The following is a 21,258-nucleotide window of genomic DNA, read 5'->3' as shown; positions in this document are numbered from 1 at the left end:
ATTTTAAAAAAACAAAAAAACCTTTTCAGTTAAACTGAAAACATCAAGAAATTTTTTGTCCAACTTAGATTTTTCCCCCAAATTTTTCCTTTTTAGAAAAATGAGTAGGAAAAAAAGGGAAGAAATATGAGTAAAATGAAAGCTAAGACCATTCATAGGGAAATGATTCTGATAACAGAAGTTGGGACTAGTCTAGGGAAGAACATTGCCTCCCCATAAACCTGAAAAGACTGATCTCAAGAACAACTTAAAGACAATATCCTCTTTTTCATTTATTCTTAAGATATAGATCAACATTTAAGTCTTCTAGTCAGCAAGCATTAATTAAATTCCAACTCATAGATTCTGGGTTAAGCACTAAGTATACAAAGAAAGACAAAAACAATGCCTGTCCTCAAGGGGCTCACAATGTAATGGGGAGACAACATTCAACTATGTATAAGCAAGATAAAAACAGGATAAATAATCTCAGATAGAAAGTACTGGTTTTAAGAAGTGCCAATAAAGTTTTCTTGGCAGAAGGCAGAATTTTAGCTGAGGCTTGAAAGAATCTTGGGAAGCCAGGAAGTTGGGATGAGAGGGAGAGCCATGGAGGACAGCCAGAGAAAATGCCTGGTGGTAAGTGATGGAGTAACTTTATTATAGAACAGCAAGGAAATTGGTGTTAATGGATCTTAAGAGTACATGGAAAGAGCAGGTAGGTGGCTCAGTAGACTGAGAGCCAGGCCTGGAGAAGAGAGGTCCTGGGTTCACATCTGACCTCAAATACTTCCTAGCTATGTGACCCTGGGCAAGTCACTTAACACTTATTGCCTAGTTCTTCTGTCTTGGAACCAATATACAGTACTGATTCTAAGAATGAAGGTACAGGTTAAAAAAATTTTTTTTAAGAGTATATGGAGGAGAGGTAAGGTACAAGAAGACTGACAGAGAAGAGAAGGCCAGAGTTTTAAAAGTTAAACAGAGAATTTTATATTTGATCCTGGAAGTAACAATCACCATAATTTATTTAATGGGACATAGACCTAAACTTTAGGAAAGCTGTACTTTAGAAAACAGAATAGAACAGGGAGGAAGCTGAGGCAGGAAGACCAGCCAGGAAAGGTGATCTTCTGGTTGAAAAGGACCTATATGCATAAATAGCAACTCCTTTTAGTGTCTCCCTAGCCCTGGAACATAAATTGGCTTTCTTGCTACAGTCAAGAGAGATGGTAAGTACAAAAATATAAAATGTCTTGAAATTCCCCTTGTTATGAAGTAAATTTTCAAAATAAATAAGCTAGAAATGAAAAAAATGCTACAATCACTAAAAATTAGAGAAATGCAAATTAAAGGAATTCTGAGGCTGAACTTCATATTCATCAGATTGGCATTGATGACTAAGGAGCAAAATGATAAATACTAGAGGGGTTACAGGAAAAGAGACACATTAATGCACTTTGGTAGATCTGTAAACCATTGTGTAAAGCAATTTGGAACGATGCTCCAAAAGTAACTAAACTTTATATATCCTTTGACCTAGCAAAACTACTACTGGACTTACTCCTCCAAGATATCAAAAAAAGAGAAGGACATATATGTAGAAAAATATTTACAGTAGCTCTTTGTTGTGGTATCAAAGAACTGAAAACTAAGAAGGCAGGAGTGTTCACCAATTGAGGAATATCTAAACAAACTATGGTATATGAATGTAACGGAATACTATTGTGCTATAAAAGATGACAAAATGAACCTGGGAAGACTTATTCTTATGAACTTAAATCATAGTGAAATGAGCAGAACCAGACTGATGATGAAGAACTGTACCCATCTGAAAGAGGAGTAATGGACTCAAGATGTCAAATAAGGTATACATTTTTTGGTATAGTCAATTCAGGAATTTATTTGGTTTGACTATAATAAAAATTTGTTATGAAGGTTATTTTCTTTTCATTTTTTCAATTGAGGGGGAAGGGGATAAGGAAAGAAAATAAATGGCTATTAATTTTTTTTTTTTTGTATTTTTTTTTTTATTTTAAACCCTTAACTTCTGTGTATTGACTTTATAGGTGGAAGACTGGTAAGGGTAGGCAATGGGGGTCAAGTGACTTGCCCAGGGTCACACAGCTGGGAAGTGGCTGAGGCCGGATTTGAACCTAGGACCTCCCGTCTCTAGGCCTGGCTCTCAATCCACTGAGCTACCCAGCTGCCCCCTCTATTAATTTTTAATAGTAAAATAATTTTTAAAAGAAAATCTTTCTATCATACAATGTATGGAAAATAACTAAATGCTAAAATATAGCATTTAAATAAAATAAAGAATTTAAATAAAATAAAATAAAGAAAATTCTCTTACAAAGGGTAAATCAGAAAGGGAAACCCTGGAATGGTGTTACTGTGGTTAGCCAAGAGTGTTGATTAGCTAATTCTTAGAGCAACCCTAACTGACTGATCAGGAAGCTGATGGCTTCTCCCTGCCCAGCTATCCCTCTAGCAGAGAACTAGACAGAATAGCTTGTTGTTTCTAACAGAAAAAGGGCCCCTCCTAGGAGATATTGGTTGCTTCTAGTCAAGAGGGATTTGACTAGTGGGCCTCAAGAGAGAAACCCCTTCTGTTGACAGAGAGGCTATGGCAGCTTTCTCTCTGACTCACTAGAGTAGGGTGAAGATGGAGGGGTAGATGAAGTCTGAATAGGATAAAGACACCAAAGGAATTTGAGATAGGCTTTTGTTCAGGTCTTTGCCTATTGCCTGAACTTCCTTGATGTCTCCTCCTGTGTAGCCCCAGCGGGGGAGAAGGCAATAACGGGCACCTCACAATTTGGCGTAACTTGAGGTTACATAGAACCTTCTCCCCTAAGAAACCCTTTCTCCCTTCTGGCCCCCTTCACCCTTACAAAGATTATCTGACTGCGTTTATTTAACTAAAGTTGGTTTAATAAAAATCCTAAAGGGAAGGGATCATGATAGAGGGAAATAGGGATTGCCCTACACAGAGTGGTTTCAAGTCTCTGAGATTTGAGCAGAGCTCAGTGCTCACAGGCTTATGGAGGTTTTCCTTCTTCCTATTCTATGCTATATCTATGCTGGCTTTCTTAAGTTCAAAGTCTTTAGCAGTAGACAGCAAGAGGAAAGGAGATTCTGATCTTCAGGGCTGGTTTAGCCTGTTCTCCGGGCTGGTACCCCTAAAGACAGGCATTACAGTTCAAGCAGCCCACCTTAAATCCTGTTGTTTGATGGCATGATCCACAGGAATCCAGGTAGATAAAACAGTTGGGAAAATCCCAGGAATAGAGGTCATTTCTATCCTGAGAGGCAGAGAGAGCTCCCTCCAGTCCCAAGGTCCAGGAAACAGTATTTTCCAGAGAGCAAGTGTCACTCTCTCCAGTCTCTCCTCTCCCCCTTCCAACTGCCTTCACTGTCAATCAATCCTCTCTCCAACATTCCAAACCCTTTCTGTGCAATTTTTCCCAAAAGTAAAACAATTTTTTTGTTTGTTTGTTTGTTTGTTTTTAACTCTTGTACTTCGGTGTATTGTCTCATAGGTAGAAGATTGGTAAGGGTGGGCAATGGGGGTCAAGTGACTTGCCCAGGGTCACACAGCTGGGAAGTGGCTGAGGCCGGGTTTGAACCTAGGACCTCCTGTCTCTAGGCCTGACTCTCACTCCACTGAGCTACCCAGCTGCCCCAGTAAAACAATTTTTAAAAGAAAATCTTTCTATCACACAATGTATGGAAAATAACTATATGCTGAAATATATAGCTATATCAGGAATAATAACTTTGGGGGGAGAAAAAAAATACAGACCTGGGATTTCATTGTTATAAGGGGACTTCCAGGGAAGAAATTCCCTCAACCCACACAGAGAAGCATCTGTTCTATAATTTATAGTCTAGAGTTGCCTGGGACATTGAAAGATTAAATTGACTTGCTAGGGTCACACAGCTAATATGTGTCAGAGGCTGGATCTAAACCCAGGAATTTCTAACTAAAATGCCGTCTTTCCATTTACCACTCCACAATAACTTTCAGGAAGAATATAAAAGTAATACTCAAGCATTAGCCAATTATAAACTACGAATAATAGAGATAATGGCTATATTCAATGATATGTGTTACTATAAAGTGTAATATAAGATAATTAACTTTGTCTTGTTGGCCTGGGGCAACCTGTTAGTTGCCCTGGTTGGAATGTTGAAGTTGGCATGAGACATAGTGCAAAGCACTAACTGCTACTTGGACCAAAAGTATATAAAGCTCTGGAGACCCAGGGCTGGTTCAGTTCTTCCCTGACTTCTCCCCTGATCACTCACTTATCCCTTACCCCCTGGGGCCCGGGTGGTGGGAGTGAGAATGTGGGTAGTTTAGACCTAGAATAGGGTTTAAACCAATCCTGCAGGAAGCTGCTTCCTCAGCAGGGAAGGGCTGGTAACCTGACATCTTAAAGGGGCCTGGTGTCTAGCAGTGAGTTTCACTTGATGCTCAGTTAAATGGATTGGGTCCTTGATACATTTATAACAAGTTTCAAGCCCAGCCTGGGTACTGCTCATTCCATCCTTTCAACTAGAACCATCCTCCTGCTGGTCTTATTACCACCTTGTCCCATTTATTACAAAAGAGGGACAAAAAGGCTGCCTCTCTGAACATGATTCAGAAGCAGAAATTTTATAAAAATATGGCAATATCCACTGGTAAAGTCATCCTAATTTTATATGTTTATATGTTTAGCTACAAAGTTAGTCAACAAAGCTACAATACCATTGTTCACTTTGAGAGATTCTTAGGGACAATAGCTCTCAGTGGACAACTGATAATGAGTCAGTGTCATTGAACACCAGCAAACTGTCCACACTGGGGACCATGCTGATAATCTGGCAATGGGAGCAGTCTGCTCATAAAATCCTACTTTCAAACACAATGTCCTGGGTGGGAAGACTTACCACTGGAAGAATTGAGGAAGATAGCCAATTATGTACATTCTGGGTCACAGAGAATGATAGGTAAGGATAAACAAAGTGAAAAATCTAAGGACTAGACAATCAGTGAGCTTAGGAAACAATTAAAGGAAGCTAAATCTACTATTAAGCAGAAGGAGATACAGGAAATCAAAAATCTAGCAACTTTGCAAGCTAGGAATAAACATAAACAGAACCCAATATCAATCCAGACAGAACACAGCCACAAAGAAATGTTACCTATGTGGAAGAGTTGGCCATTTTATTAGGAATTGTTATTATAAACAGTAAATCAATTTCAACAACTCAAATAATAACAATAACAGAAGAAAGAGCTATACAAACACTTCTACCAATTCTAAATACAAACAGCTTATATTCAAAGAAAACTGACAGATGCTATGATCACGAGTGTGGGAGTTCAAAAAGTTCATGTAACAAATCACCTGACTTGGCTACAATGGAACAGTACATATCACAAGGAGCCAGGCCAAGATTTTCAGGAACACAAACCAGTGTATGAAGCCAGGACTCTGTGTTAGTACTCAAAACCATAGAAAGAGTGCACAGACAAGAAAGGGACAAAAAGTCAAATAGGAAAAAGTTGGGACTTAAAAATAGTGTATAGGGATGGTAAAATAGAAAAAGAAAATAGTGAAAAGTAGGAAAAAGAGATACAGTTGCTTAGAGACTTGCAAAATATCAAATATGACATTTATGGGACAAAAAATGTCAGAACCAATAGACAAAAATCAAAGAAATACTCAGACATTTTTGTACACATAAAAACAGGGAATGAGAGTACAAGAGATATGATAATGGAAAAAAGCAAAATCAAAGATATAAATCAAGGCAAATTACAAGAAAAAGCAAAGACAAAACTCAAATCTGCAACACACAGAGAAAAAAATCTACAAACATGCAAAATCAAATCACAATGACAAAAACTTCACTACAAGAGCAATTATTAACCAATGAAAACATGAAACCTACAGAGATAGAATCATTTTGAAGTTCTGATCAATTTAAAACACAAACTGCTACAGAAACAGACAAAGCAAAACAGATCTGTACATATGGGACTGGGAAGGAAAGATCAGAAAAGAGATCTTTAGACATGCAAACAAATAATCCCCCCAAGATGAAAGGAAAAGTGATAATGGAAATGAGTTATTGGAAAATCATAGTAACTTCAAAGCTGAATCCAAACAGTGAAAAATCTGTGCCTGCCACATCTCTCAGCATAGATCCTATCCCAAATATACCAATCCGTTCACTTCAAAAACACACAGTGATGCACGTGGAAAGATCACAAAGATCAAAGCAAACTCAAGAACAGATACATGCAAAATCGGAGGTAGCAACAAAAGGAAATAAAACCAATACAAAACCTTTATTGCTTACTGAGGGGAATAGCAAAATGTATCTAAGACAAAGCTTACCTGAAGTCAATCCTGTTAAAGCGAAAAGCAAAGAAGAAATAAAGCCTTGCAAAAGAATCTTTTCCTTACCCAAACCCAATAATAGAAACAGAATCAAATGATACCAAAACTGATCATAGCAACATCTTGTGTGATACATATGTACAACTCAAAACTATTACTGAGGATAGCGGTCACACAACAACACAACCAATAATGAATGAAAAAGATCAAGGGGAAGTGAATGTCAAAGGGAAAACAAGCAGCTTTAGAGGGGAACAGACTGGGTTGGTAGTAGCACAAGAGAAGGACTGTGATACCATAGAAACGATACACCCACTGGTACCAGTCTACCAAGAGAATAAAAATAAAGAACCACACATGACAATTAGGGTTGGCAATGAAATTTACCCTGTACCAATTGACTCAAATGCTTCAAGAAGTGTTTTCAAGCCATCTCCAAAACATAGCAAAGTCAGTGATATACCACAAGAGAAAGAAAGGGAAATTACAGAAGCAGCTGAACCCATGAACCAAGTCAATCAAGAAACAGAAAGTAATGAACCACACATGACTGCATGCCACCAGAAAATAACTTAGCAGATATGGACATTGAAGCAATTTTAGCATTAGATGTAGTTAATACCAACCCATCATGACCATATCCTGTTTACACAGACTATAATGACATGAGTTCTGATGATGAAGAGGAAATGAAGAGAAGCAAATGTACCAGTAATCAGGGTACCAGACAAAGGCATTGAGGAAAGACAGGCACGGCTAGGTTACAAACATCTACTGGATGACACTAGTTTTGAAGAAGAAGAGCAAATAGAAAATCCATGTCTAAGGGAAACTATACTCAGTTTACAACAAGAAGAGGAGGTAGCAATGATTCAGTACCTCACACACATGGATTCTGAATGGCATAACGTTGTGTCTAGAAATGAAGTCTGTGAAAAGAAAGTCAGCAAAAAGAAAAAGAAAAAAGGTCATATGGTCTGGGGCACATATGCAATTGCAATTACATAGTATACAGGGCAGAATATGTCTTCGGGGACGATGTGATTGGGCACATTGCACAAATGTACAGACAAGTAATCCAACTCAAGTACAGAATAATTAAGAAAGAATTAAAGAGAGAGAAAGAATACCAACAAAATGTGGAGTAGACTGTAGCAGGAAAGGCACAGCAGATGGGTGGGATCTGAGCAACATTGGATTACTAGTTCCAATGATGGAGAAGCTACACCTCCAAAAGAAACCTGCATGCAAAAGGGATATTGAATCCACAAAACCAAGTTACAGCAAGGGAAAAGGTTTCAGAAAGAGTGTATACAAGGAACACAGAGACCATCATTTGAGAAGTGTAAAGCCATGATACAGAGAATTCATACATGTTAGGCTTGTCAGTGTGATAAAAGTCCAAGATCAAGATCTGTGGTATCACGCAAGTCATGTAAAGAAAGAAAAACATTTTAATGAACATCCAAATCAAACAGAAAATGATCAGCAAACCCATAATCAAGAAATAGACATCTGAAAGTGCATGTAACATAAACACACAAATAATTGAATCCACAAACCCAAGTTACATCAAAGCAAAAGGTTTCCAGAAGAGTGTACATAAGGAGCACAGAGACCATCATCTGAGAAGGGTAAAGTCAAAATACAGAGAATTCACACATACATGTGCATGCATATAAAGAAAGAAAAGCTTTTGCAAAATCCAACATCCAAATCACTTAGAAAATGATCAACAAACCCATAATCAAGACATAGATATCTGAAAGTGCATGTAACATAAACATGCAAACAATTGATTAACATCACTGACAAAGCATCACAATCCACACTGTTCCAGTATCCGGACCAGAGACATTCGCCTGGCAAATTGGTTGGACAACAGACAAAAAGTGACAGTGAAATAGAGACAAGGAAAAGGGTCAAGAGAACAGAATATGGAATGGTTTAGTGCATGGGAATGATGTTTGTTATAATCATTAATCTGGGATGAGATGGATGCCACCTTGAATGATAGGGATGGCAGTTGAGAGATTCGGAATGTTCCCTGGTGCCGTGAGCAGGGGCAAACATCAGTTAGCTCCACCCTATATATATCCCCTTACAGCTACAATGGAGGAGGTCTCTGGACTGAGAGGCTCAGAACTAGAGATCACAGATCTCTGAGTTGAGACTTGAGAAAACCTTTGTGGATCAATCTGGGCAGAGGGTGGCTGAAGGGTAGTTGAAGGGTGGTTGAAGAAGAAGAGGGTAGGAAAAGCCTGAATCTATTTCCTTGCCAGACTGTGAGAGCTAGTGAACCATCAATACTTTTTGGTAGGAGAGCAGAGAGAATACAAAGACCATTAATATCTATCTTCAGCAATAGCCTTCTCTATTCTCTGGCTTGGCTGTGGCCAGATCCAGTCAGAGATAGAGAGAGGATGAAGACCTCAAGCCTCCACCAGCCTCCAGTCCTGATTATCAATTAGTTTAATAGTCAATAGAGCAATAGGGTTTCCAATCCCCAATCCATTACCTTGTTATCCTTTCCCTATCAATAGATAAACTGTGTTTAATAACAAGTACCTTCCTGAGTGGCCATTCTATCACAGCCCTTAGGAAGGGAGATCAAATACGCAGTCAGATCCTAATCATTATCCAAAGCTAATCAATAGCCAATTACCAATCAATCCAACCCCAGGTTGGGCCTGGAGAGGTTAACCATACACCTAACCTCTCAAAGGGTCCTCACTTGGGCAGCTGTTAGAGTCACTGACAGGTTAATCAACCAAACCTGTCAGGGAGAAAAGAGATAATTTACAGAAGCAGCCAGGGTGAAAGGAGTAGGTGTTCCTCCCACCAACTGCAGTTGTTATTGTGTGTTTGGAATTCAGGGAGGTGCCATTTAAAAGTATGTTACAAACTTCCTGTGGACATCTGGGGAACTTTGAGACTACATTTCTCGTGATCCAAGGGGTTTCTGGTTTCTGATGTGATTATGTCAAAGAATGGGAACCAACATAGAGCTCGACTTAAATTCGGAGGTCGGGCTTGAGACGCTCTCTCTGGCGTGCGACACTAAGGAAAATGGGTGGAGATACGGACAGGCGGCATTTTTAAAAGTAGTCAGGTATGGTCATATATATTTTACCAACATGGCCATGGAAATTAAAATATTAATTTCCCTCATAATATCAACCTTTATCATTTTTAATCGTTACATTATACATATATATCCATCTCCATACCCACATTCCTTTAACATGTCTTATCAGGAGACTGAGAAGCTGTATTGAGACAGGGGGATCAGTTAGTCATTATGAAGAATGACTTTTGTAAAACACTTTAGAGTGGCCAAAATTGGAAACTGCTGTATTGAAAGAACAAAGAGCTGTAAAACCTAAAGAAGAGGAATAAGGTATGATGAATAACTGTCCTTTCAGTTTCCTAGGTTCAAGCCCAAGTTTATGCTTGACTTCTCTCTCCCTTACACCCTTTGGTCAAACAGGTTGTCAAATCTTGTTATTTCTGCCTCTACAGCAACTCTCACACTAGTCTTTCTCCCCACTTATGAAGCTCTCAACTTATTTCAAGCCCTTCCTTTCTTTTGCCTAAATAATTCTCTCCCTACTCCAATCCACTCTGTACATTGCTACCAAAATGATTTTTCTTAAGCCCATGTCCAACCATGTCAGTCCCCTACTCAATATACTATATAGCCCCCTACTGTCTCTAGAATCAAATAAAATTCCTCTGGTTTTTAAAGCCCTTTAAATCTGGCTTCAACTAACTTTTACAGCCTCATTGAATATTACTCACTTTCCTGCACTCTACAGTCAAGTCAAACAGTGTTTCTTACTAACACAAAGCATTTCACTTCCTATCTCTGTGACTTTGCAGTGACTGTCTCCTAATTCCCAAATACATTCTCCTCTTAGCCTTGCCTCAAGACTTAGCTCAAGCACCACCTTTAACACAAAGCCCTTCCTGGTTCTCACACACTAGTGTCCTCTCTCCCTAAACTTCCTTAAATTTACTTACATGTGCACATGCTGACTTGCTCCTTAAAAATAAAAGAAGAGTTGGTTTTATTTTTGTCTCTGTATCCCTACCACAATGCATGAGGAGTCACAAAATAAATACTTGTTGATTGACTGATAGGAAAAAAACCTCCAAGGAACATAGGTATTAAAAAGGTGCTCCACATTCCTTCCCTCAACACCATAAAAAACAAAAGAACCAAACCCCAAGCCAGAAATGGGAAAAATAAAAAGCTGAAATAAAGGCTTAAAAAAGGATGAAAAGAAAAACTAATCAAGAGGATAAAAAATTAAGGATTCTCAAATGCTTAATGTATCCAATATCTGTAAAAAGTAATATTTTCTGCTCTTTTATTTTTCCCAACTTCATTTGGATTTTTATGATCTTTTTCATTTGTTTCATATTCATCTCACAAGAGACAAGCAGGGAAGTGATATATTTGGAAGGAAATATGATGTAACAATAGATATATAAAAATACATATAAAATATATAAAAATGAAAATGAAAATATTTTAAAAGCAGTGCTATTGACAGAAGTCATCCTATGCTTTAATAATTCAGGGATCTATAATCCCATCAATGTGTATACTTCCTCCCATAATGAAGATTACAACTTACACATGAATGCCTATCCTGGGCGATTTCCATCCATGTCCTTTTGTAAATCTTCCACTGGAGGCTTCACCCAGGGTACTGGGGGCCTTCTTCTAGTTTGGATCACTTGACATTGCATGGATACTAATAGAATATAAAAATTGACCATCAGTTTTCCGCCCTTTCTTACTGTGTGATAGGCAATCCTTTTTTCTAATCATATATTGTTTAATAAAATTCTTCACATGCTACTTCTCCTGCTCAGTTCTTCAGTGGTAATTTGTGGTAGTCTGCTCATTCCCATCATGTAATTTACCACTGCCTCTCAATATCTTAATTGAATAAAAAAATTTACTATGTTTATTTTTGTGTTAAGCACTGAATAATTCTTTAGAGATAGTGGTATTCCATGATTTACAATCATACAGTGTCCCCAGAAGAATTATGTTATTTAAAAGAACCATTATTAAATTTTCCAAATGTAAGCCTTCCTGTTCTCTTATGCTTAATTCTGAGTCTACTTGTCCACTTATAGCACCTGTCCAAGACTTATGTATTAATGAACCAGCTCTATGGGTTGTCTATCCAATAGAAAATTATAGTTTGCACAAAAGGTATTCTTCATCCATCCTTAGATTTTCCTATTTGTGGATAGCTGGGCCAAATTCTTTTGATTGATCACAGAGCTCACCATCCATGGGTAAATCTGTCTTCCATTTGGAGGATGTATTAACCACCATCCATAAATGTGGCAAATACCTTTAATAAATGTTTGTATGCTTCAATTCAACAAGGTCATTAAATGTCACTGAACAACTCTTTGTTATTACATCTTTCAAGGACTCTTATATGATTCTGACAGATGCAATGGGAATATCTAGTAGGAGGAGAGTCTTTTAAGTTATATTTCTTAATCAGAACAAATGCTTTTTTATTATTAACATACAATAAGCACAGTAGAATCTTGCATTCTCCATCTTTCAATCAACTGTGTGACTATAAAGATGTGGCCTGCTATAGAATGTCATTTTCAATACAATAATAACAAAATTCATTGGAAAAACAAAAGATTTAAAATAGCAATAAAAAAGGAGAAATAAAAGAAGTATGATACTTTCTTTCTTTTTTTTTAAACCCTTACCTTCTGTCTTGGAGTCAATACTGTGTATTGGCTCCAAGGCAGAAGAGTGGCAAGGGTTGGCAAGGGGGGTCAAGTGACTTGCCCAGAGTCACATAGCTGGGAAGTGTCTGAGGCCAGATTTGAACCTAGGATCTCCTGTCTCTAGGCCTGGCTCTCAATCCACTGAGCTACCCAGCTGCCCCCTAGTATGATACTTTCAAGTCTCAAACGAATATAAAATAACCACCATTAAAACCATTTTGTACTGGTTAAAAAAATTGAAAAGTAGAGGCAGCTGGGTGGCTCAGTGGATAGTGTAGTGCAAAAGGGAACATATTAGCCCTGCAAAGCCTTACTGCAGAGTTTCTGACAGTTGAAAAGGGTTTAGAATCCTGAGGTTAGGCAGTTGACCCTGGGGACTCAATGAGAGTAGGATGGTCAACTGAGCTCTATCTTTGGACTGAAACCTGGACTATATTCTGCAGCTTTTCTCTTAAAATTTGTTAGCTTAAATATTTCCTTTAGATCTCCCTAACCTCCCTTATTCCCAATCATCATTTTCCCTTCCTAAATTTCTTGGGGTTTTTGAAAGGAAGGTGGATCTGGGTGTTAGCTTTCAAACTTGGTAGATTTAGTTTCCTCATAGTCAAATAGGGCTTACCGTTGTTACAAATTATCTCTTGAATCATTGTATCCAACTTTCCTAACCCTATAGGCTACAAAACCTCTCGGAGCTGAGTTAAGGCAGGTCCTTTCTCAGTCTCACATTCCTGTCTCCCTCCCCCACCTGAAGCTTTCTCTAGGTGGCTGTTAGTTACCTTGTATCCCTCCATCCCTTCCAATCAACCCTAAAAATCAATAAGCCCTGTTTGTCACTTAATCAAACCTTTGGCTAGTTCATTAGTTGATTGATAAGACAGGGAGAAAGGGAGAAAGGAATAATATTGTCTCTGGGTCGTGAAGGGAATTGGAGGTGTCCATTTTGGAGGAAGTGTAATCTCAATACTTCCTCTGGACTCTTCCTTTGTGAACCTGAGAAACTGATTAGAAAGCCCTCTAGTCAGTTTCAAGCCATTCTTGGCTGCCCTAACCTTTGTCTGTAGAAGTGGCCTTCCTACTTGAAGGGCTCAGTCTGTTTCCCTTTAGTGTCTCTGTCTCAAACCTGAATCCCAGTTTGTGTCTCTCAGGCTGTAGCTGTCTCCCAGAATACCTCATCTTCTCCCTTGCAATTCTTTATACCTCCGTGTTTATATTCCCTAAAATCAGTCATTCCCTTACTTCTCCTACCACCTCATTTTCCACCTTCACCATTGTACCTTCCTTATCCACTTTACTGCCTTAGGGATCCACAAACTCCTATGCACAGTGCCTTATCTCTATCCACACTACCTTTAGTCCCTTACCAGCCTTATCCCCTATTACAACATTACCTGCAGCCTTAATTTCCCTAGCCTATTCCCTTATAACAATATAACAATAGAGAGCCAGACCTAGAGACAGGAGGTCCTAGGTTCAAATCTGGCCTCAGACACTTCCTAGCTGTGTGACCCTGGGCAAGTCACTTAACCCCCATTGCCTAGCCCTTACCACTCTTCTGCCTTGGAGCCAACACAGTATTGACTCCAAGATGGAAGGTAAGGGTTTAAAAATTTTTTTTGAAAAGTATCTCAATGGAGCAGACAAGATATGGGAGAATGAGAAGTAATGCAGCTCACTAACTCAGTGTTCAATAAAACCCAAAACATAAACCATCTAGGAAAGAATTCTCTGTTTGATAAAAACTGCTGGGAAAACTGGAAATTTATATGGAAAAAACTGAACTTAGACCAATATCTTATGCCATATGTGTAGATATATGACCTGAATATTAGATATTAACCATAAAAAATTAGAAGAAAAGTAGCTTTTCAAAAATATGCCTTTTACAGTAGGGGTTAAGTTATAAACCAATTAATGAATTATTAACCAAACAAGAGACAGAGGCAATTACAAAAGATAAAATAAATAATTTGGACTATATGAAATTAACTTTATAAAAAACCAAATAATGTGTCTAGGTTAAGAAAAGAAGTAGAAAAAAACTATCTTGTTACCAATTTCATATAAAAAAATTCTACACATATAAGTATCTATATGTCTGTGTATATACATATATGTTTGTATATATGCAATAAAGTTTATAAGTAGGGCCTCCATATTCACAGGGGATACATTCTAATACCTACCATGGATGGCTAAAACTGCAAACACCACATATACATAGTCTCTTTCTGCTCCTTCCCCTCAGCTTGGTGCTCTATGACCTCCTACCCTCACACTCACACAAAAAACCCTTTAAAAAAAAAGTGAAAATGAAAGCAGAGAAAACTGTCACTAGGGGCAGACAACTGCAACAGGCAGACTTCTGGCACTATAAGGGCAGACCTTCATTGCTCTAAGTTGACCATGGATAATTGAAACCACAGAAAGCAAAATCTCAGATAAGGGGACACTTTTGTATGTGGAAACAATGCGATAAATTTTCCCTCGGGTCTTAGTTGTGTGTGTATGTTCATAGGTATATATATGTATGTATGTATATATGAATAATACATATACCCATACACATCTACATCTACACATACACACATTCAAAACTAAGACCTTTAGGAAAACTTTATTGTTCTGTTTGGACCGAGCCCTGCAAGATTAAGAAACAAGATCTGTTGTTAAAAAAATAAAATTTCTTTAATGTTTAACTCATGACTTCAGGTTATGCTGACCCCCAAAAGTTTCCAGGGATGGCCAGATCTGAAGATTGATGTAAAGCATTTTCCTTTATCTCACTATTACTCTCAAGTAATCCACATATGCAATCATTCCGGAAAATAATTTTAAACTATGCAAATCTGTCTAGGAGTAAAAATGGTGAAATAAGGAAGGAACACTCTGAGTTCTACCAAATTTGTCTCCAAACTATAAAAAAAATGCCTCTAAACAAATTCTAAAGTGGCAAAACCAACAAAAGACTGGGAGAAATACTTTCCTATCCCAAGACAATGTAAAAGGTGTTATAGAAATATAGGGTACAAGGGAGATATAGATGTACAATGATGGTGATGATGTGTATCTATCTATGATCTATCTCCTTAGCTGCAGTTGGTGGCAGGAACATCTACTCCTGTCTCCTTGACTACTGATGCAAGTTATCCCCTTCTCTCTCACAGCTGCCCAAGTAATGTTATATTCATAACCTGGGAAATGATGGATGCCACCTTTGAATGACAGGAAAGGCAGTTGGAAGACATAGAATGTTACCAGGTGCTGTGAGCCAGGAGCAAACATCACTTGGCCTGACAGTATAAATACCCCTGACAGTCACTTGGAGGGGGTCTTTCTAGGTATCTAAGTCTCTCTAGGTCTCTGGACTGGGAAATCTCTGAGTGGGTGGTGAAGGGAAGCAGGGAGATCTATGAAGAAGAGGGTAGGAAGAATCTGAATATTTCCTGAAGAACTGTGAGAGCTAGTGCATCACCTAACACTGGTAGTGAGAAAGCTGAGAGAAAGCCCTATATTTATCCAACTCCAGGCTGGACCTGGAAAGGTTACACATTCATCTAACCTCGAGGGTCCTCCCTGGGCAACTGTTAGAGGAAAAGGGAAATTATAACAACTATCAAGGGTGATGTTCCTCCATCATCTGCAGCTAGGAGAATACAGATAGATACATTCACATTACTGTATATCTATATCTCCTTAGGACTCTTTTTGTTTATAACAGTTTTTGGTGATGCCAGAGGGAAAAGAATATAGATTAACTAAAGGGAAAGGAAATAAGAAGTGGTTGGCAAGGGCAACTTTCATTTTTACCACCATCTCATTGTTCATCTATTCCTTTACCCAACATTAAAAAGTGGTTTTTTAAAACCTTTGCTGAGCTGCTGCCTCCCACTTTTTCCCAGATCTGTGCATTTTCCCTCCCAGGCATCCTTTGCATGCCTTCCCCACCCTCTCCACCCTTGCGCTGGGCCTTTAGCCAGCTGCCTCCTCCCAGCTCCTTCCACATGCTTTTCCCCCATTCCTTTACTGCCTGGCCAGGTGGGGTTTTAAAGCCTCAGGCTTCTTTCAGCCCCAAGCCATAGCAGGCACCAGACTTAAGCTGCTTTATCTACTATTGTGGTTTCCTGCCACAACCTGACCCTTTTTGAGACCATCCAGCTGGCCTGCCTACTACTTCTGTGACTGGTAAGCTTTAAAGCACCCCAGCCCCTAGCCCCTGCATGAGAAAGAGCCTTTTAACCTTGCAGAAACCTCTAACCTCTCTTGGGCTTTTTGCCTTGGTGTAGGGAGATCCTGACCTTTTTTCATCCGCCCCAGCCTGCTTTCTAGCTTCCCTGCCCAACTTGGGTATTAAAAACAAAACCAAAAACAAGGTAACTGCTTCAAATCCCAGTTTCTGACTGTGAATAGAACAAATCTACCCTTTTGGTCACAATGCTCAGCAGTATAAATGCTATTCTACAAGAAAACCTTGCGGTTTTTGCCCAATTAGGAACTTATAGAGTTCTAGATTACTTCCTTGTTTCTATGTGGCTTGTAGTTTTCTTTTTTCTCTGGGTTGGATGGTCACAAATAAGGAGAATGTCAGCCGACATACAAGTTCAATTGAACCAGACAGTGCATCACTTACAAGTCCAAACAACAGAAGAGGATTTCCCCCAAAACAAGCCTGATTTTTGCAAACCTATTTCCCCTAACATAGGAATATCAGGCCCCTCTACTATATCTCAGGTGCAGAAACTCCTCTCGCACTCTGAACCAATTTGCTCATGCTCTGCAACTCCTGGCTAACATGACCTACCCACAGTCAGTAAATGATTCCTGTGCAGGCCTTTTTCCTTTAAGGGAAGTGTCCACAATAGGACCCGATGGGGAAGTGGTCACATTGAAACAACACAAGCCTTTCACGAGCCAGGATATAAAGGATTTCAAAGAAAATTGTCTGTCTTTCACAGAAGAACCTTTAACAGTAATAAAAAAATTTGATACTTTCTATGACTATGACCCCTCTTATAAAGATGTAGAAAAATTGCTCCGGGCTTTCCTAACTAGGACTAAAATTATCTCCCATGCTAACAAACCCCGAGGACTCAATGCAGTACACTGGCCATCTGAAGATCCTAAGTGGCAGTATAATGACCCCAAAGACTATTCAGACTTACGCTTTGCTAGCATGCGCTGAGAGACCTCAGGCCTGGACCAAATTTAAACGTATTACAGAATCTGATGATGAGACACCCTCTCAATTCATGGACAGGCTCATTGAAATGGGAAATAGATACATGGAACTTGACCTTTCTGTTCAAAAGGATGTAAGGCTAATAAAGGAAAAATTTGTCCATAACTCTTGTAAAGAGATCCTAGATCATTTTAAAACAAATTGCCCTACATGGCCCGAAATGGACCTTGATGAGTTAAGGAGAACTGTTGTTTATGTCTTTAACAACCATAAAGAGAAACAGGAAGAGAGTAATAGTTTATTGGACATATTTAAAAAGAATATGGACATATTTAATAAGAGACTAGACTCTTTAAATGACTCTGTAAGTGATGGAGTTGAAAAACAACTAAAAGAGTTTGCTACTCAACCAATGGCAATTGCCCCTCTCCAAGAATCTAACTTTCAGCCCCTTATATGCCCTTTCTGTGGAAAAAAGGATCATATAATGATGAACTGTAGGACTTGGAATCAAGCATCTAGAAATAATAACTTCAGAAATTACAACTTTAGAAATAATTACAATTATAGAAATGATTATAGAAATTATAGAAATAATAACGATTATGGAAACAATGATTTCAGGAATCGTGACTTTAGGACTAGTAACAGATCTAAGTAAATGGATCAGGCAATTGATAACTCATACCAAATGACTTCAGAGCAGTATATCTTGAGTGGAGCTCAGCCCCGAACCACCCAGGGTGCTACTGCCCTTCAAGGAGGAGCCCAAGGGCCTACCCAAAGATTATGGTGTATTGGGGGGGAGGACGAGGCACAGGGATCAAAGGATACAACCTTTGATTTTCCAGACCCTGATGCCTTACTACCTGTTGTGCCCATCCACTGCCCCACCCCCATACTGATGAGCCCTATGTAACATTAAAGGTTGGTAACACCTATTATGACTGTCTTGTGGACACTGGAGTTTCCAGATCTGTATTGAAGAATACACCAGACCCATATTGCAATTCCATAGGATCAGTAAGTTTAGTGGGGGTATCAGGAAAACCCCAAATGGTTCCAAAGCTCTCCCCTAGAACAGTAGCTGTAGGGCCCCTAAATGTAGAACACTCCTTCCTATTGATGCCCAGCTCCCCTATAAACTTGCTGGGGAGAGATCTTTTATGCAAACTTAGAGCCACAATAAATTGCTCTCCAGATGGCTCTATGGCACTAGAATTGCCTGAGGAATCCTTAACTTTGCTCCCTTTGCTTCTTTATATAGTCATGAGATAAAGGAGTCTCACACTTTTGAAATCCCAACAGATATACCTGAGTCTCTCTGGGCCACATCACCTTCTGATGTTGGCCTACTTAAATCAGCTGTCCCTGTCCAAATTAAAACAAAATCTAGCCCACCTCCTTCCATTCCTCAGTATCCTTTCTCGAAGGAGGCAACAGAAGGCATTACCCCAGTGATAAATTCACTAATTGACCAAGGCATCATAGTTCCCTGTAAATCTGAATACAATACACTAATCCTACCTGTTAAAAAGCCAAAATTGGGGCCCGATGGTAAGCATCTCTATCGATTTGTCCAAGATTTGAGGGGAGTGAACAATCATGTTATAAAAAGGTACCCTGTAGTTTCCAATATAAATACTATCACTTCTTCTATTTCTAGCACAGCTACATACTTTACAGTAATAGACTTGTGGTGTGCCTTCTTTTCCATGAGGATTCCAGACATATCTTTGCTTTCACCTGGAAAGGTTCCCAATGGACATGGGCACGTTTGCCCCAAGGGTACATCGAAAACCTGAGCCTCTTTGCACAGATTTTGAGCCAAGACACAGATAATATAACATTTAAAAATAGCAAATTAATTAAATACGTAGATGATTTACTCTTGGCCTCACCAGATGCCACAACATGTCAAAAAGATAGTAAACATCTTTTAGAATTACATAAAAGAGGTCACAAGATCTCAAAAGAAAAGGTTCAGTGGTGTCCCCCAAAGGTGCAATATTTAGGCTTTATTTTAACTGCTGGGTCCCGTTTAATTTCTCCACAACATATTGAAAGTATCCAAAACTTAAATGATCCTACCACTAAAAAACAATTGAGGACAATACTTGGAGCGACAGGATTTTATCGGCAGAGGATCCCTTGCTATGGGGAAATCACTAAGTCCCTTGTAGCACTCACAAAAAACACAGTCCCTGCACCACTTAAATTGGGAAAGGAACACCGAACAGCTCTTTCAATTTTAAAACATGCTATCCTGTCTGCCCCTGCTCTAGGCATCCCAAATTATGACAAACCATTTACTTTACATGTCCATGAAAGGAAAGGAGCAGCTTCAGGTGTTCTAACTCAACTTTTGGGACCTGATCAACTCCCAGTAGCCTATTATTCAGCCCAGCTGGACCCAGTAGCTGCAGGAGCACCACCATGCCTTAGAGGAGTAGTTGCCAAAGCTTTATTAGTGACTAAATCTGCTGATCTGGTACTAGGATGCCCTCTGACCATAATGTGCCCGCACGAGGTAGAGGCATTGTTATTAAGACATAGAACTCGGGCATTTACTGATAAAAGGATTACGAGATACGAGATAATCCTATTGAATAATGAACATAACACATTAAAATGCTGTGGAGCTCTTAATCCTGCAACCTTGCTCCCTCATTTGCCAATTTCTGGAGAACCTTTACATGATTGTACATCTTTGGTGTCCATTGTTGATAAACCTCGTAGTGATTTACTGGACACCCCTTTGGATAATCCTAATTTAATATTATTTACAGATGGTTCTTCTTTTATGAGAGAGGGTGTGCACTATACAGGAGGTGCAGTAGTTACAGAATTGGATACTCTATGGTCAGCTTCTTTACCCTCACATGTAAGTGCACAAGGTCCAGAACTCACAGCCTTAAAACAGGCTTGTATCATTGCACAGAACAAAAGGGTCACAATTTACAGACTCCCATTACGCATTTGGCATCTGTCATGCTGTCAGCATGTTATGGCTTCACAGGGGATTCTTAACATCAGTTGGAAAGTGTATTGCTAATGCAAACCTTATCACTGAACTTCTTTCTACCATCCAGCTCCCTGAAGCCATAGCTGTTGTTCACTGCTCTGCACATACAGGTGGCATTGACCCTATCTCCAGGGGAAATGATCAAGCAGATGCCACAGCCAAACTAGCAGCCTTAGAAGGACCCGAGTTAATTATGTCACTAACAATTACTTTTAATTTGGATCTATCCCTTTCCTATAATGACAAGGAAATGGGAAAATGGAAGCAGAGATTTAAAGCAAAACAGATAAATGGAGTATAGGTGTCATCTGAAGGTAAGCCCCTACTCCCTAGGGCTTTCTATAACCAAATTTGTCATTCCATCCATAAACATGGTCATTTTGGCACCCAAGACATTGTAGACTCTGTTAAAAGAGTATGGATAGCACCTGGAATAACTACAATTGCCTCCAAAATATGTACAGCTTATCCTATCTGCCAGGCCTTTAATTTGCACACTTTTCGAGAAAAAACCTTTGGTGTAAGTCCTCTAGCTTACACACCATTTGAACATTTGCAAATTGATTTTATCTCTATGCCAAAAGCTGGACACTATAAATTTTGTCTGGTCATAGTTGATCAACTGACCAGGTGGCCTGAAGCATTTCCTATTGCTCAGGCCACAGCGGCTTTTGTTGCCAAAATCCTTTTGAAAGAGATTATTCCTTGTTTTGGCCTGCCAGCACGTATTGATTCTGATAGAGGAACTCACTTTACTGACTCAGTCTTATCACAAATTTATTCATGTTTGGGGATAACTCCTAAATTTCATACATCATATCATCCCCAGAGCTCTGGCCAAGTTGAAAGGATGAATAAGGAACTTAAAACTGTGATTGGCAAATTATGCATGGAGA

At 39.0% G+C, this 21,258-nt stretch overlaps 1 protein-coding gene across 2 annotated transcripts in view; it reads right to left on the bottom strand.

Moving 5' to 3' along the window:
- Positions 1–21,258, bottom strand: part of UEVLD (UEV and lactate/malate dehyrogenase domains) — a 73,556-nt gene that overhangs the window by 16,677 nt on the left and 35,621 nt on the right. The gene's annotated exons all lie outside the window — the stretch shown is intronic.

This window comes from Gracilinanus agilis, chromosome 6 (genome assembly GCF_016433145.1).
Source record: "Gracilinanus agilis isolate LMUSP501 chromosome 6, AgileGrace, whole genome shotgun sequence".
NCBI lineage: Eukaryota > Metazoa > Chordata > Mammalia > Didelphimorphia > Didelphidae > Gracilinanus > Gracilinanus agilis.
Note: the sequence above shows the minus strand (reverse complement) of the source record. Positions and strands in the feature narration are given on the sequence as shown.